Below are 14,070 nucleotides of genomic sequence, written 5' to 3'. Positions count from 1 at the left end.
AGAGGCAATATTGTAACAGCTGCTCAAGGAAGAGAAGAAGATAGGTAGGCAAGCGTAGCCGAAGCATCCAATAACTAGGTTGTTAAATTGGTAATCAAATGTAAAGGGGTCGTTGGTCCGATGTTTCCATTCCAAATTTGTCTGATCCAGAGCTAATGTCTTGGTCCTCCTGGAAACTTTGGCCTTTCATTTTCGAATTGACGAGAATCAAGTCGAGAATATAGTTCCATCCAAAAGCACGTGGGTGTTTCTTTGATCATTCCTCAAAAGTCCCAATTGCTTCATTGCACTGGGAAAGTAACTTGAATTTCAACAGTCATAACATAAAAGCATAGCCATTAAAGAAATGAAAACAAGGAAATTATAAGAATCTTTCTGTTGCAACTGAGAATACTAGCTTCACAGTTTCATTACTTAAATACTGACAATAAGTCTTTCTCTAGTCTTCCACTGAGGCTAATTGGGTAAACTTTTCTTCTCTAGAAAACCATTAAAATTCTTGGAAGGTCCGTAAATTAATTTGTGTTGACTGGGAGGATTGCTTCATGGGTTATTATTTTTTCTTTAAAAGCAAAGTTGCATCTGTTCCAGCTCCGATTTATTCATAAAATTAACGGTTTTGATTCAAATCCCCACATTTGTAATTTATTCTTTTAAGGATAAAGGATAGAACGGATGGCTATAGGGAGAAATATCTAGCAAGAATCGTATAATTGGAGTCAAACTTAAAAAAAATTTTCTATACTTAGGTCAAGTTAAGTAAAGAATTAAAAATTGTTAATTAAGTCTCTTTTTACCTTTGTAAGTGATGATTTGAAGAGTGAAAAACCAATATTATTTCTAAGGTTGTAAAATACATATATATAAATATATAAATGGGTTTAAAGCTCATAACATATATCCAAAAATAAAGCACAACCTTATAAGTCAACTAAACATAACATACATTTTAATAGCCCCTTAAATTGAAGATGGTTCGAAATAAAACATTTGAAGTTTAAAAACTAAATAATAAAAACATGAATTTGAAAGGGACTTTGTAAAAAGATCTGCCACTTGTGATTAAGAAGAAATATGTGGTAGCATGATGGTGCCTTTGTGTATCTCTTATTTGATAAAATAACAATCTATTTTAATATATTTCATCTATACATGAAAAATATCATTGTGAACAATTTGAATTGCACTTTTACTACTACAAAAGAGTATAATAGGAGTAGAGGTGTCAACACCTAAATCCATAAGTAACCAACAAAACCACATAAATTTTGTTGTAGTGTCTGATAAAGCTCTATACTCTACTTTAACACTTGAATGTGCCACAACTGTCTGCTTTTTGCTTTTTCAAAATATCCAAGAATTACCCTGAAAAACATTATAACCAGTTGTAAAACGTCGATCATTAACATTACCAACCCAATCAAAATAAAAAAAAGACAAAGTTCAAGTTTAGAAGTTGATGAGAACAACAAACCTTTATATATCATTCCTCACAAATATCTTAATATCCTAAGACCTATAGCAAAGTGAATTGTCCAAGGTGTTGTCATAAATTAGCTTACAACTTGAATTGCATGACTAATATCAGGTTTTGTAACTGTCAATTATATAAGACTACCAACCAACTGTCTATACAAAGTATCATCATTGAAAAGTTCTCCATTAATAACTTTCATTTTGACATTAGTTTCAAGAGGAGTGTCAATAATTTTATTATCAGATAAGCCTACTTTAAAAATAAAATCAAAAGCATATTTCACTTTAGACAAGACAAATCCATGAAAGGAACAATAAACTTTAATTCCTAAAAAATATCGTAATGGACCAAGATCCTTTATCTCAAAGGTTTTCCTGGGATGATTTTTTATATTATGAATAATAAGGTTATCATTTTCAGTTATCACCATATCATCAATATAGAGAAGCAAAATTACAATTCCTCTTTCAAATCGACAAATAAACAATACTGAATCATAAGGACTCTACACAAATTCAAAGTCAAGCATAACAATGTTGAATTTCTCAAACCAAGCATGCGGTGCTTGTTTAAGACCATATAAAGCTCGTCGAAGCTTGCCCACTTGATTAGTTTGGCAAGACAATCCAAAAAGAGGTTTTGTATAAACTTCTTCATGAAGATCTCAATTTAAGAAAACACTTTTTACATCCATTTGTGATAAATCCCATCCTTAAATAGAAGCAATAGCTATAAGAGTTCAAATAGAAGTCATTCGAGTTACAAAAGCAAAGGTTTCTTTATAGTCAATACCATACTCCTGTGTAAATCCTTTTGCAATCAACCTAACTTTATATCTCTTGATAGACCCATTTGATTTTGTCTTTACCTTATACACCCACTTACAATCCACTATAGATTTTTCAAAAGGTAAATCAACAAGATCCCAAGTATGAGTTTTCTCTAAGGCATCTAATTATTCTTTCATAGCTGCAAAAAGGATTAGATTTTGCTTCATGATAAAATTTAGGTTCATAAACAAAAAGAATAGTAGATAAGAAACAATGAAAATGATGATAACATTTTAGCTCACATGTTGAACATCTAAGTTATGGGACAGACGACTTTAACAAATTGGATAATGATGGTGTAAGATTGCTTATGGTTGAGTCAGTAATGGTACAAGCTTCATTTGGATGAATTTGCTAAGGAGTTAGAGAACTTTGAGATAGATAAAAAGATTGATTAGGGTCACTTAAATCAACAAAAGGATAAAAAAAAACAAAAACAAAAGACCCATGAGGATCATTAGTAGATTTCTGAAAATAAGGTAATGAACACATTAAAATATTTTTCCAAAAAGTAACATGTCGAGAAACATGAAGTTTTTATATAATAAGATCATAGCAACGATATCCTTTTTGTCCACTACCATACCTTAAAAACACACAAATGGTAGTTTTTTGAGATAATTTATCACATTGAACTTTAGGAAGTGAAACAAAAAATGTAGAACCAAAAATATGAAGCCCAAAATAATTAGGAGTATTGTTATACAAATGTTCAAAAGGAGAAATTCCACCAATGACAGAAGAAAGAATACAATTAATAACATAAACTAAAGTAAGTGTAGCTTTCCCCTAAAATTTCTTAAGAACTAATGAAGATAACAACAAGGCTTTAGTGGTTTCCATGATATGACGATGTTTTCTTTCATCAACAACATTCTGCTATGGTGTATCAGTATAAGATGATTCAAGACAAGTACCTTGAAAAGCAAGAAACTCTTTTAAATTACTTGAGTGATATTCTTGAGTAAACCAGCACGAAAATGTTTAATTGTTTTAGAAAACTATGTTTTGATCATGGTAGAAAAATCTTAATAAATTTTAAGCAAATCCAAACAATGTTGAAATAAATAAATCCAAGTATACCTCAAATAATCATCAATAAAAATAATATAATAATAAGAACCCCTTATAGTAGGTAAACGAGATGGGCCCTACACATCACAATGAACAAGATCAAAAGAAGATAAAGAAATTAATTCACTTTTATTGAAAGGTAAAGTTGACTATTTTGCTAGTTTACAATTGATACAATTATTAGACATTTCTGACTTAACATAACCTAACTTGCCACTAGATACCAAATATTGAACTTTAGAACAAAAAATATGTCCTAACTTATAGCGCCAAAGGAAAAAAGATCAAAGATTTTGAACAACATAAACTAATAAGGATTTTTACACGAAAGGATGATCAAATTGACTAAAAGGATGATGTGACACTTGAAGTTTTCTAAAACAAATAATCTTCCAATTTTATGGCTTGTCCCATCCACTTTCTCCGTTAAGCAATCATACACCACGCAACCACAAGAGTGAAAAATGACATTAAAACCTTGATCACATAATTGACCAATAGATAGCAAATTCATGGAAAGTGATGGAACCAAAAGAACATTATAAAAAAAAAAACATTTTGAGAACATGAGACATAGCCAATATGAGTAACAGACATATTTGAACCATTAATAGTATGAATAGAAAGTGAACAAGCAATAAGACTTGAAGAGTTAATGATAGAATTATCAAAAGTCATATGATTAAAAGCTCAAAAATCAATGATCCAATCATTAAAATTAGTACATGTAGTAGTTAACAATGCATATGTAGAAAAATTATTACATATAAAGTTCTTACTCATTCTAGAAATAACCTATTGAATAATTTTTTAAGTTTGATCTGTAGTGGAATGAAAGTTAACATTAAAAGTTTTTGTAGATGACGTTGTAATAGCAACTCGGCCCATTTTATTCAAGCCAAATTTCTTTTTTAATTCTAAAAAATTATGCTTTGTATGTCCCAACTCGTGATAGTAATAATATTCAATCTTAGAAGAATCTTTTTGTTGAAATGAGCTAAATGAATTGGAGATAAAATTTTTCGAACATGCAGTAGCTAGTAAAACAATATCATCCCCTCCTTTAGATTTATTGAGGTTGCCTCTCCTAGTTTCTTCAACCATCAATTCTAACAAAACAACATTAACAAAAGGAAAAAGGGTCATGATGTAGAATAGAAGCACAAATGGACTCAAAATCATCTTGAAATGCCATTATGAATTGTGTAAGATGACTTTCTTCTCTGTATCGATAATATAATTCTGTGTCAATGGTCCATTTAGGTTCCATAAGAGCTAATTGATCCTAAATAATCAACATTTCAGAATAAAAATAAAAAATTGATTGTCCCTTTCTCTGGTTCAAAATAGCAAGATCCTTATCAAGTTTATATCTTTGAGCAAAATCAATTTAACATAATGTAATTCAAGAAAATCTTAAAACTTCTTAGTAAGGCCATATTTCTAAAGTTGCACACTAAATGATGGAGCAACAATATTAGCAAATGAAGTAACAATTTCGCTATTATTAATTTCCTATTGTTCATATTCAAACACAAAATTTTCTAATCTATCAAAAGCTCTCAGACACTTTTTATCACCTGTAACATATTTCCAAAGTCTTTTTCCTTTTACAAAGTTTCATATCAAATAAGACCAATTAGTGTAGTTCGTTCCATCTAATTTCATTGTAATGGGTTGTAATAATTCTGAGAGAGCCATAAGAAAAAACAATTCAAAGTCAATACACTGATCAACCCATAACAAGCCAATAAACTGATCAATTCATAAAAATTGAAATAGACAAGCCAATTTCATAGGTGAACAATCCAGAACGAATAAAGTATTTAGTCAACCCATAGCCAATAAATAAAAATAGGAAAAGACAAAGACAATTCCAATTTCACAAAATCCAAGCTGTAGTCAATGGCACAAAAACTAATTCCACGTAATTTCACAAAATGACAAAACAAAAAAAATATAAATGCAACAGTCACTTATCAAAGAAAAAAAGGTCAAACAATAGCAAATCAAAGTAATCTGAAACAAAGAGAAATAACAGACACCAAAAACTTTGATACTATGATGACTTGAAGAGTGAAAAGCCATTATTATTTCTAGAATTATAAAATACATATATACAAATGTATAAATAAGTTTAAAGCCCATGAGATATATCCAAAATAAAGCTCAACCTTATAAGTCAACTAAACATAATATACATTTTAACAGTAAGAACTTGTTTCAGAGTAAAAATCTAATAACTTATAGTCACAAATAAAATATTTTAAATTTATGCTTTTTTTTAATTCTTATGCATCACATGTAAGTTGACAAAACTTTACAAATGAATTTCAAAGTATAAAAAATGGAATTAAATACAATTTTATTGTAATACTAATCAACAAATTAAAGAAAAGTCTTATTAAAACAAAAATGACAATATAGATATTATACTATTGTGATTGCAATTTTTAGAAATCTTACTAAAAAACTGAAATTTTGTTAAATTACTAAATAAAAAGTAGTTTTGTAAAAAAATTGACATTAATTTGCAAAAAAATTGATATTAATTGCAATTATGATTAAAAACAATTATCAAGAATTCACCCTAAATTAGATCTAACAATTTATGTATTTATGTCATATAAAATATTAATAATTTATGTATTTGTACCCTATTTTATACGAAAATTATGTCGTAACGGTTTTGTGTCCGCCCGACGAACAAAATAAAAAATAACGGAGTCGCCACCAATCTTTTTTGGCTAGGTGTGATTGGCCACCTATTAAAACATATCCTTTTAATGAAATCTTAAAATTAATTAAAATTTATTAAAAAGATAATTTTACGGTCTGCGAAACAGTCTGGGTTCAGGAGTCGGTTACGCGTAGGGAAGGATTAGCACCCCCACAACACCCGTTAAAAACGGTACTAATTAACAACATGTTATCCTTTGATTTTGATAAAAACAGTATTATTTTCAGTATTTGAAAAATAATTTCCTTGATTTTTTATTTATTAAAAAAAATTATTCTCGAGAAAAATAAGTTAAAACCTTTTTATTGAAATAATTCTTAAAATATTTCAGTACGTTGGTAACATTAAAAGAACTCTTTCTCACCTAGAGATTTCTTAAAGCATCTCTACTCGGAATACTTTTAGAATCTCATCTTTGGAGGCTCGAATTTATTTTTCGTAAGAAAATATCATGTTAAAAAAATTTATTCTCGAGAAAAATAAATTAAAACCTTTTTATTGAAATAATTCTTAAAATGTTCCAGCACGTTGGTAACATTAAAAGAACTCTTTCTCACCTAGAGATTTCTTAAAGCATTTCTACACGGAATATTTTTAGAATCTTATCTTTGGGAGGTCTAAATTTACTTTTCGTAAAAAATTATGTCATGTATGCAATGCAAATAATAACATGTTGATGCACACATTTTATTCTTTTTCAAAAATTTTATTAATTGTTTTATTAATTTTTTTGATTTTAATTAAAATTTTGAAAAAAAAGGAATTTAATTATATTGAAGATTTTCTATAAATATTCCAATACGCTGGTAATATTTTACAAAAAATCTTCTCACCTAGAGATTTCTTAAAGCATCTCTATTCAGAATATTTTTAGAATCCCATCATTGGATTAAATTTCTTTCCTTCCTATTTTTATTACATATATTTTTAATTTATTAACCAATTTTTATTTATTATTTAAAAAAAAGAAAATCTTTATTGTATTGAAAATTTTTTTTTAAATACTCCAATACACTGGTAGTATTTTAAAAAAATCTTTTCACTTAGAGATTTCGTAAGCATCACTACTCGGAATACCTTTGAATCTCATCGTCGGATAAAAAATTTTTTTTCTTTCATTTTTTATTACTTTAGTATTATTATTAAATTTATTTTTATATTATTGTTTTTAAAGTTTATTCTAAAAATTAACATAATTATATAAAAAAAATTTAACCACAATTTCATCATTTAATCTAACAAATATAATATTTTAATATGCATAAATATTAATAAAATAATATATAAAACATAAGAAAAATTCAAAAAAAAAAATTTTTTTTACCTGAACCAGATCGGTCAACGGTCCGATCAACGCACGGTTCAGTTCAGCGGTTCGCCCGACGGTTTGGATCGATCTGGGTGGTTCAGTACCGGTTCGGTTCAGTCTGGACAGTTCGGTTTCGATCCAGTCAGACCGGTCAGAGGCTGATTGAGGAAGCGGGTCGTCGGGTTGGGTGTACGGACCCCGGGTCAGGTCACGGGTCGACGCGCGGATCCTCCTTAGTCGAAACGACGTCATTTTGACCCTATGCTCAAAACGACGTCATTTTGCTTTTAATGATTTCTATAAATAACTGAAATTTTTTTTTTTGCTCATTCTTTCGGTTTTTCAAAAAAAAAAAGAAAAGAGAGCTTTGGGGTGAGCTCGTCAGTCGGTTGTCGGACCACCGTGCAGGCCGCCGTCTGGGTCGCAGCCGACAGTCATTGTCAATTGTTTCTGGTCACCGAAAAAGGTGAAAATTCTTTTGAAAGTTCTTTTCGACGTGATCTTTCCAGATCCGGTGTCCTTTTTACCGAAAACAACCCCGATCGACGTAGATCGGGGCTCAAAGTTTCGGTCTCCTTTCCTTTTTTTATTTTTTTTTGGACAGAATCGACAGATCTCTTTTTTTTTTTTAGGTGGCTTTCTGGCACTGGGTTCCCCGTTCCAGGGGACTGTTGTATTTTTTTTTTGCCGTTCTTTTTCGGTTCTCCTTCCGATCCTCCGTTTGCAAATAACAAGCTCTATTTATAGAGCTTGTTGGGATTCAAATCCTAGATCTTCTGGGATTCGAATCTCATTTTTCAACTAAAAAATCACGCTTGCCATTCGTGATTGGCGGCTTGTCGGTCGGCCGTTGACGACTAGCGGCAGTGATTTTGGACTTTAGGGATTGTGCATTTAATGCACTAGATTTGAATCGGATGAGGATGAAGAAGAAGGAAAAAGAAAGAAAGAAGAAGACAAACACAGAAACGGGAAGAAAAGAAAGAGAAGAAGAAAAAAAAAGAGAAAAAGAAAAAAAAATAATAATAATTATAATTAAAAAAATGGTGTTTACAAATTACATGCCACAATTCATATTGTTACGAAAACATGAAAAATATTTTTTCGTTATGTTAAACATATTTATGATTTTTGTTAAAATTTTATACCGTCTTAACTTTATATATTTTATTCATATTGTTTTTGTATCTTATCATCATATTGTATTTGAGATTGTTAGGTTTAACTTACACATATGAAGTTAATAAGAGATTATGGTGTAAAAGCACATATTTAACAATTTGGCATTGTGGAATTATTGTGGTAAGAGAACGAAATATTTAAAATGTTTAAATTAAAATACATTTTAATCAAGTAATTTGATTAAAAAAATTCACATAAAAGGTACTTATCTTAATCACAATTACGTAAAAGATAAAAATATTTATTTTAATATATTGAAAGGTAGGCAACTATTTTCTGCCTCACTAATTAATTTACTTATTTAACTATATATTCTCATATTTTATTTATTTTAACCGACTGTTTTTCTTATTTACTAACAATTAGAAAAAATCAAATTTGTTATAACATACATTGCAAAATTTGTATAACTAAAGAAAATTAATGCAATGTACTTAATTTATACTAAGCCAATGAAATAAAAATTTGGATGAATTGATAGAAAATGATGTGTATTGTTGTTCAAACATTTTCTTTTAATCCACAGGTTAGGTAAAGAATAGAAAATTGTTTGAAGCCTCTTTTCAAATTTTTTTTTCAGTTCGCAGAATTTTTTTTCTTGTTGTGGCCTGAAAGGGGGTAAGGGGTTACAAACAAGGGACAAGTTTAATTAAATGTGGAAATCAAATTTTTCAACATGACTTACCTGAGTAATATAATTGAAAAAAAAATTATGAAATCGTTACTTCACGTTAACATATATATATATATATATATGTATATTTCATTTAAATTATTACGTGTAAGTAATTGATGACTAAACCACATTGATTCATTCATTCATTTTCATAGAAATTAATATTTATCCTATTTGCAAAATTTAAAGCAAATGTTCTTTTTTGATAATTAATCTTCTGCTAGAAAATTTTAAATAAGATTTTAAATAATGACAATGTTATAGTTGATAGAACCATAAGAAATATATACAATTTGGCTCTTGTTTCTATGCACCCCTACTGCTACTTGTATATACAAAAGATTTAAATATGGCTTGAATTAGTGAATTGATTGGCCAAAAAAATTAGTGAAGTCAATTCTTTCTACATTCTTACTATTAAGTTGGAGGAGAAGAAAAAGAAAAAGAATTATATGTTCTCACTTAGTTCTCATGCAGATGCTTATATATCTCCCTTTTTTTATATTATTTCACTTCTTTCATTTCAAAACAAATATTCATATTTAATTTAACATGAAATAGGCCTTTTGTACTTTAATTTTAAGAAATTTTCCAATATTGATTTTAATATTTATAACATCATAATGTAAAGAAATAAAAAAATTAATACTACAAAATATTAGAAAAAAAACTCTACATGTTTGAAAAGAAAATGGTTTATTCTTTTGAAATGTAGAAAAATCAAAGATCATATGAACTTTAATTTTTTAAAATTAATGTAGTATTGTAGAGGATCTTGATCAATATTTTTTTTTTAAAAAAAATGAGATTTTATTTTGACCTTTCAATATGCTAAAATTCGAATTCTGATTCCTAGACATCTTTATCATTTATATCATGAACATTCTAGCATACAAGGTTGAGTTGGTGGTCAATCCCCCCTTTGAAATGGCCTTTTCAAATGAGTTGGTCAACAGACATGGCAATCTCACACAAAATTTACCAGTTAATTAGATTGAAAGCACTTATATTGTAAAACAACTGATAAAAAAAGTTGCAAGATTCAAGCAGAAACCAGGTCAAAAGGCCAAATTATTGCAAGTAGAACCATGCATGATACAGTTATGGAGTTTTGCAGATTCAGGTATGAGTTCCAAAAAAACAAAAGTTGTAAAACCATGTGCTTCTTTTAGGCCATGTAGCATCCGGAAGAGATACTAAAGGGATCAAGGGACCCAATTGTCTTTCCCTTAGCCATAATCCAGGGCCATGAATAATGACACAACACAAACTTTTTCATTCACACACCAAACCATCATTTTCCTTTTACTTTAATAGTTTTATTTACAAACAATAACACTAGGAAAATCACATATATACTGAAGTAAGATTAGAATTCCCGTTGAAAAGAGTTGAAGGCTAATTAAAAAAGTAACGCTGTTTTGTTTGAGCCAAGAGCCAGAAATCCTTGTGCAGCTTAGTGGTGATCAAATAACCGCCAAGTTTTTTGCTTTTCCTTCTCACTGCAACTACCATACAACTGGCATTCTGGATACAGTAGTCGACAAATCCACCAGTTACCCGGTTCCCTGCACCAGTAAGTAGCCAAGAAATATGGAAAAGAGAAACAAATTATTTAAAAATGAAAGGCTCTGACAGCATGTCAAGGATCACCCAATTTAAAAACTTGAATTGATACATAATTAGGAGCCAAAAATGGCTGGTAAGAACTGTGTGTTGTACATTGATCACACCATTTTTTAAAACTGTTTCTCACTTATTATGAATATTTTACCATCTTGGACGCTAATAGAAACAGCTACTGCGTTAAAAACTTTAGGCATCACTCTGTAGAGAATGAAGCATTACTTGAAGTCCATGTTGTGGCTGAAGCATAAGTTGAGGAAATGGCGCATGAATATAGGCTGGGGACAGAGTAATAGTGTAGCGTTGTAGGATCATTGAGAGAGCAGTCTTTGTTTCTGTGGCTGCAAAGCTCATACCCACGCAAGATAGAGGTCCCAATGAGAATGGAATGAATGCAGCCGCTTTGTATTTGGTAGCTTTGGCAATGCCTTCTGCGAATCTCTCTGGTTTGAAAAGATGCACATCATCACCCCATAGTGGAGAGTCATGGTGAAGTGCTTTGATCGGGAACATAACCTCCTAATTAAAAGGAAATAATGAGCCTTACCAATTGAACATCTCTTGCAACATTTCTAGACATGGCAGATACAGGAGGATACAATCGCAGGGTTTCATTGATGATCATGATCATCTGCGAGCAAAATAAATTTATAATTTATTAAATGCTGGTAATGCACGCTATTGAAATGGTCAGAGATTGCGGTTTTGCTTACAGTTTTTAGCTTGGAAATACCGTCAGAATGAGGATTTTTGTCACCAAATACCTCGATCACCTCTCGTCTTGCTTTCTCTTGCCAATCTGTATGGATTGATAAAAGCAGGACTGTCCATGCGAGCAAGGAATTAGTGGTTTCTTGCCCTGCAAACTAGAATGTTTTGAACACATCTACCAAGTCTTCTACGGAGAGCCTGTTTTTCTCATCCGAATCATGAAAAGTATTTACAAGTAATCCTAGAAAATCACTGCCGAAACTGTCAGCTTCTCCAGTCACTATTTTCTCTTCCCTTTTCTTAACCATTTCCATCACGCATTCATGCATTCCTTTAGCAAGCTTTTCTGATTCTATTTCATCAGTAGTTTTCCAAATCTTGCTGCAAAAGCAAACAAAGGTATAAGCCGTATACATGGAGAAAAGGAGAAAAACTAAATCCTTTGGGAACTTATTTCAGATTTTGCACTCAAGTGACTTCTAGGTATTTCCTTTCTATTTGGAAATCAGGGGCAAACTCCAGAGTCTAGATTAATCAAGTGAAGACCACACCTAACCAAGATATTACTCAATTTGACTCGGAAGTTTGGTGATTGTATCTCACAAAAACTTATGAATTTAAATATTTGCATATATCATAGCAGATCTTTATAATGTCTCGACGTGAGGTTAGAACATTGCAGATTAACTTACCTGATGCCAGGAATCCGAGATTTATGAAGATTTCTGGTAGGAAGTATTGATAATTTAGTCATCATTTGAAAAATCTTCTCCCCTTCCAAGTAACAGCTACCAAAAGCTGTTCTAGATATAACTTCTGAAGTCAGTAACCTGAATTGTTCAAACACTTCAATCTCTTTCCCTTCTCGGCCTTTCCACTTCTCTAGCATTGTATCAACAGCAGCAATTATTGCTGGATTCGTGCTCTGCCAAACACGACCATCCATTCTGTAAGAAACTAATTCATAACTCTCAAATGTCAGTACAAAATAGACTTTGTTCGAAGTTTTACTTTTAAGCTCTCCCTATGAAAAGCATGATTTGCCAACGACCTTTTCCTGGCCCATTTTTCACCTTCGGTTGTCACAAGCCCGTCCCCGAGTATCTTATAGATAAAGTTTCAGCCTTCTTTTTCGGAAAAGATCCTCCAATATTTTTCAGAAGGTCTTTGACTAGCTCTGGTTCTGAAATTACCAGTTGAGCTTGAGTTCCTTCCCAGGTAAGATAATTCTTCCCTAATAAAAGAACAAAAAAAGGGTTCATTTTTTTATTTGAAGTTAGAAACATATTCCAAGTGAAAAACATCGGAATCATCTCACCATATATGTTGATCCAGGAGTAAAACTGAGGCAGCACCCTGGGAAATATATCATGAGTCAAGGCAGCCATAGGTTTGCTTAATGCTTCTTTTCTGAATTGGACTGTTGCTTTGTTGTTTCCATGGATGAATTCATATGGAGGTCCCTTGATTCCCTGTAAACCCAGTGCGTACTGTATGCGGAAAGGTATCCACCAATATTTGTGAAGGAATTTGAATAGAGTTATGAGGAGAAACAGGCACAAAAAACTTGAGAGAAGGATTAAAAGCTTTGCTGTGGAATTCATTTTCGTCTCTTAACAATGAATTCAGATGTTTTTATGTACTAAACATTAAGCTTTTATGGGCTGAAGACTAATGCTTTAGAAGCCCGCTTTTGGCTTCATTTGGATATTTTTGATAGAATTGTATAATAAATTTAAGCAGAAAGGAATCAGAAGGAAACAAGAAAAGAAAATTAAATTAAACTCAAAATTTTCTTGCATTGGTATCATTTTTAGAATCTTGTCAGCCGATTCTATTAATTAGATAATATTTTAGAAGTTGATACATACATAATGCACATGTAATTTTTATCTTTAGAAATTTATGTTAATAAATGATTTTTATATACTATAATAATAATAATAAATACTAATAATTTAATTTAAATTTTGATATAATATAAGTAAATTTTGATAACTTTTGATAAATTTTTGGTAACTTGAAAACAATTTTGGTAACTTATGATATAATTTCGGTAACTATTAATATAATTTTGATAATCATTTATACAATTTTGATAATTTTTGACAATTTTAATAACCTTTTGATGTCATTTCTAGAATCTTGTCAGCCAATTAAATAAATTAGATTATATTTTAGAACGTGATACGTGCATAATGCACAAGTAATTCTTATCTTTAGAAATTCATGTCAATAAATAATTTTTTATACTATAATAATAATAATAAATACTAATAATTCAATTTTAATTTTGATATAATATAAGTAAAATTTGATAACTTTTGAAAAATTTTTGGTAACTTCAATAAAATTTTGGTAACTTATGATATAATTTGGGTAATTGTTGATACAATTTTGGTAACCATTGATATAATTTTAATAATCTTTGACAATATTTTAATA

General features: G+C 30.1%; 1 pseudogene; it reads right to left on the bottom strand.

Annotated features, from left to right (window-relative positions):
• Positions 1-11,067: 11,067 nt before the first annotated feature.
• Positions 11,068-13,229, bottom strand: LOC149518644 (cytochrome P450 CYP749A22-like; annotated as a pseudogene).
• Between the last annotated feature and the right edge of the window lie 841 nt (positions 13,230-14,070).

The sequence above is a fragment of the Durio zibethinus genome, chromosome 5 (genome assembly GCF_047325235.1).
Source record: "Durio zibethinus cultivar Kanyao isolate XHJ-2024 chromosome 5, ASM4732523v1, whole genome shotgun sequence".
In the NCBI taxonomy this organism is placed as follows: domain Eukaryota; kingdom Viridiplantae; phylum Streptophyta; class Magnoliopsida; order Malvales; family Malvaceae; genus Durio; species Durio zibethinus.
Note: the sequence above shows the minus strand (reverse complement) of the source record. Positions and strands in the feature narration are given on the sequence as shown.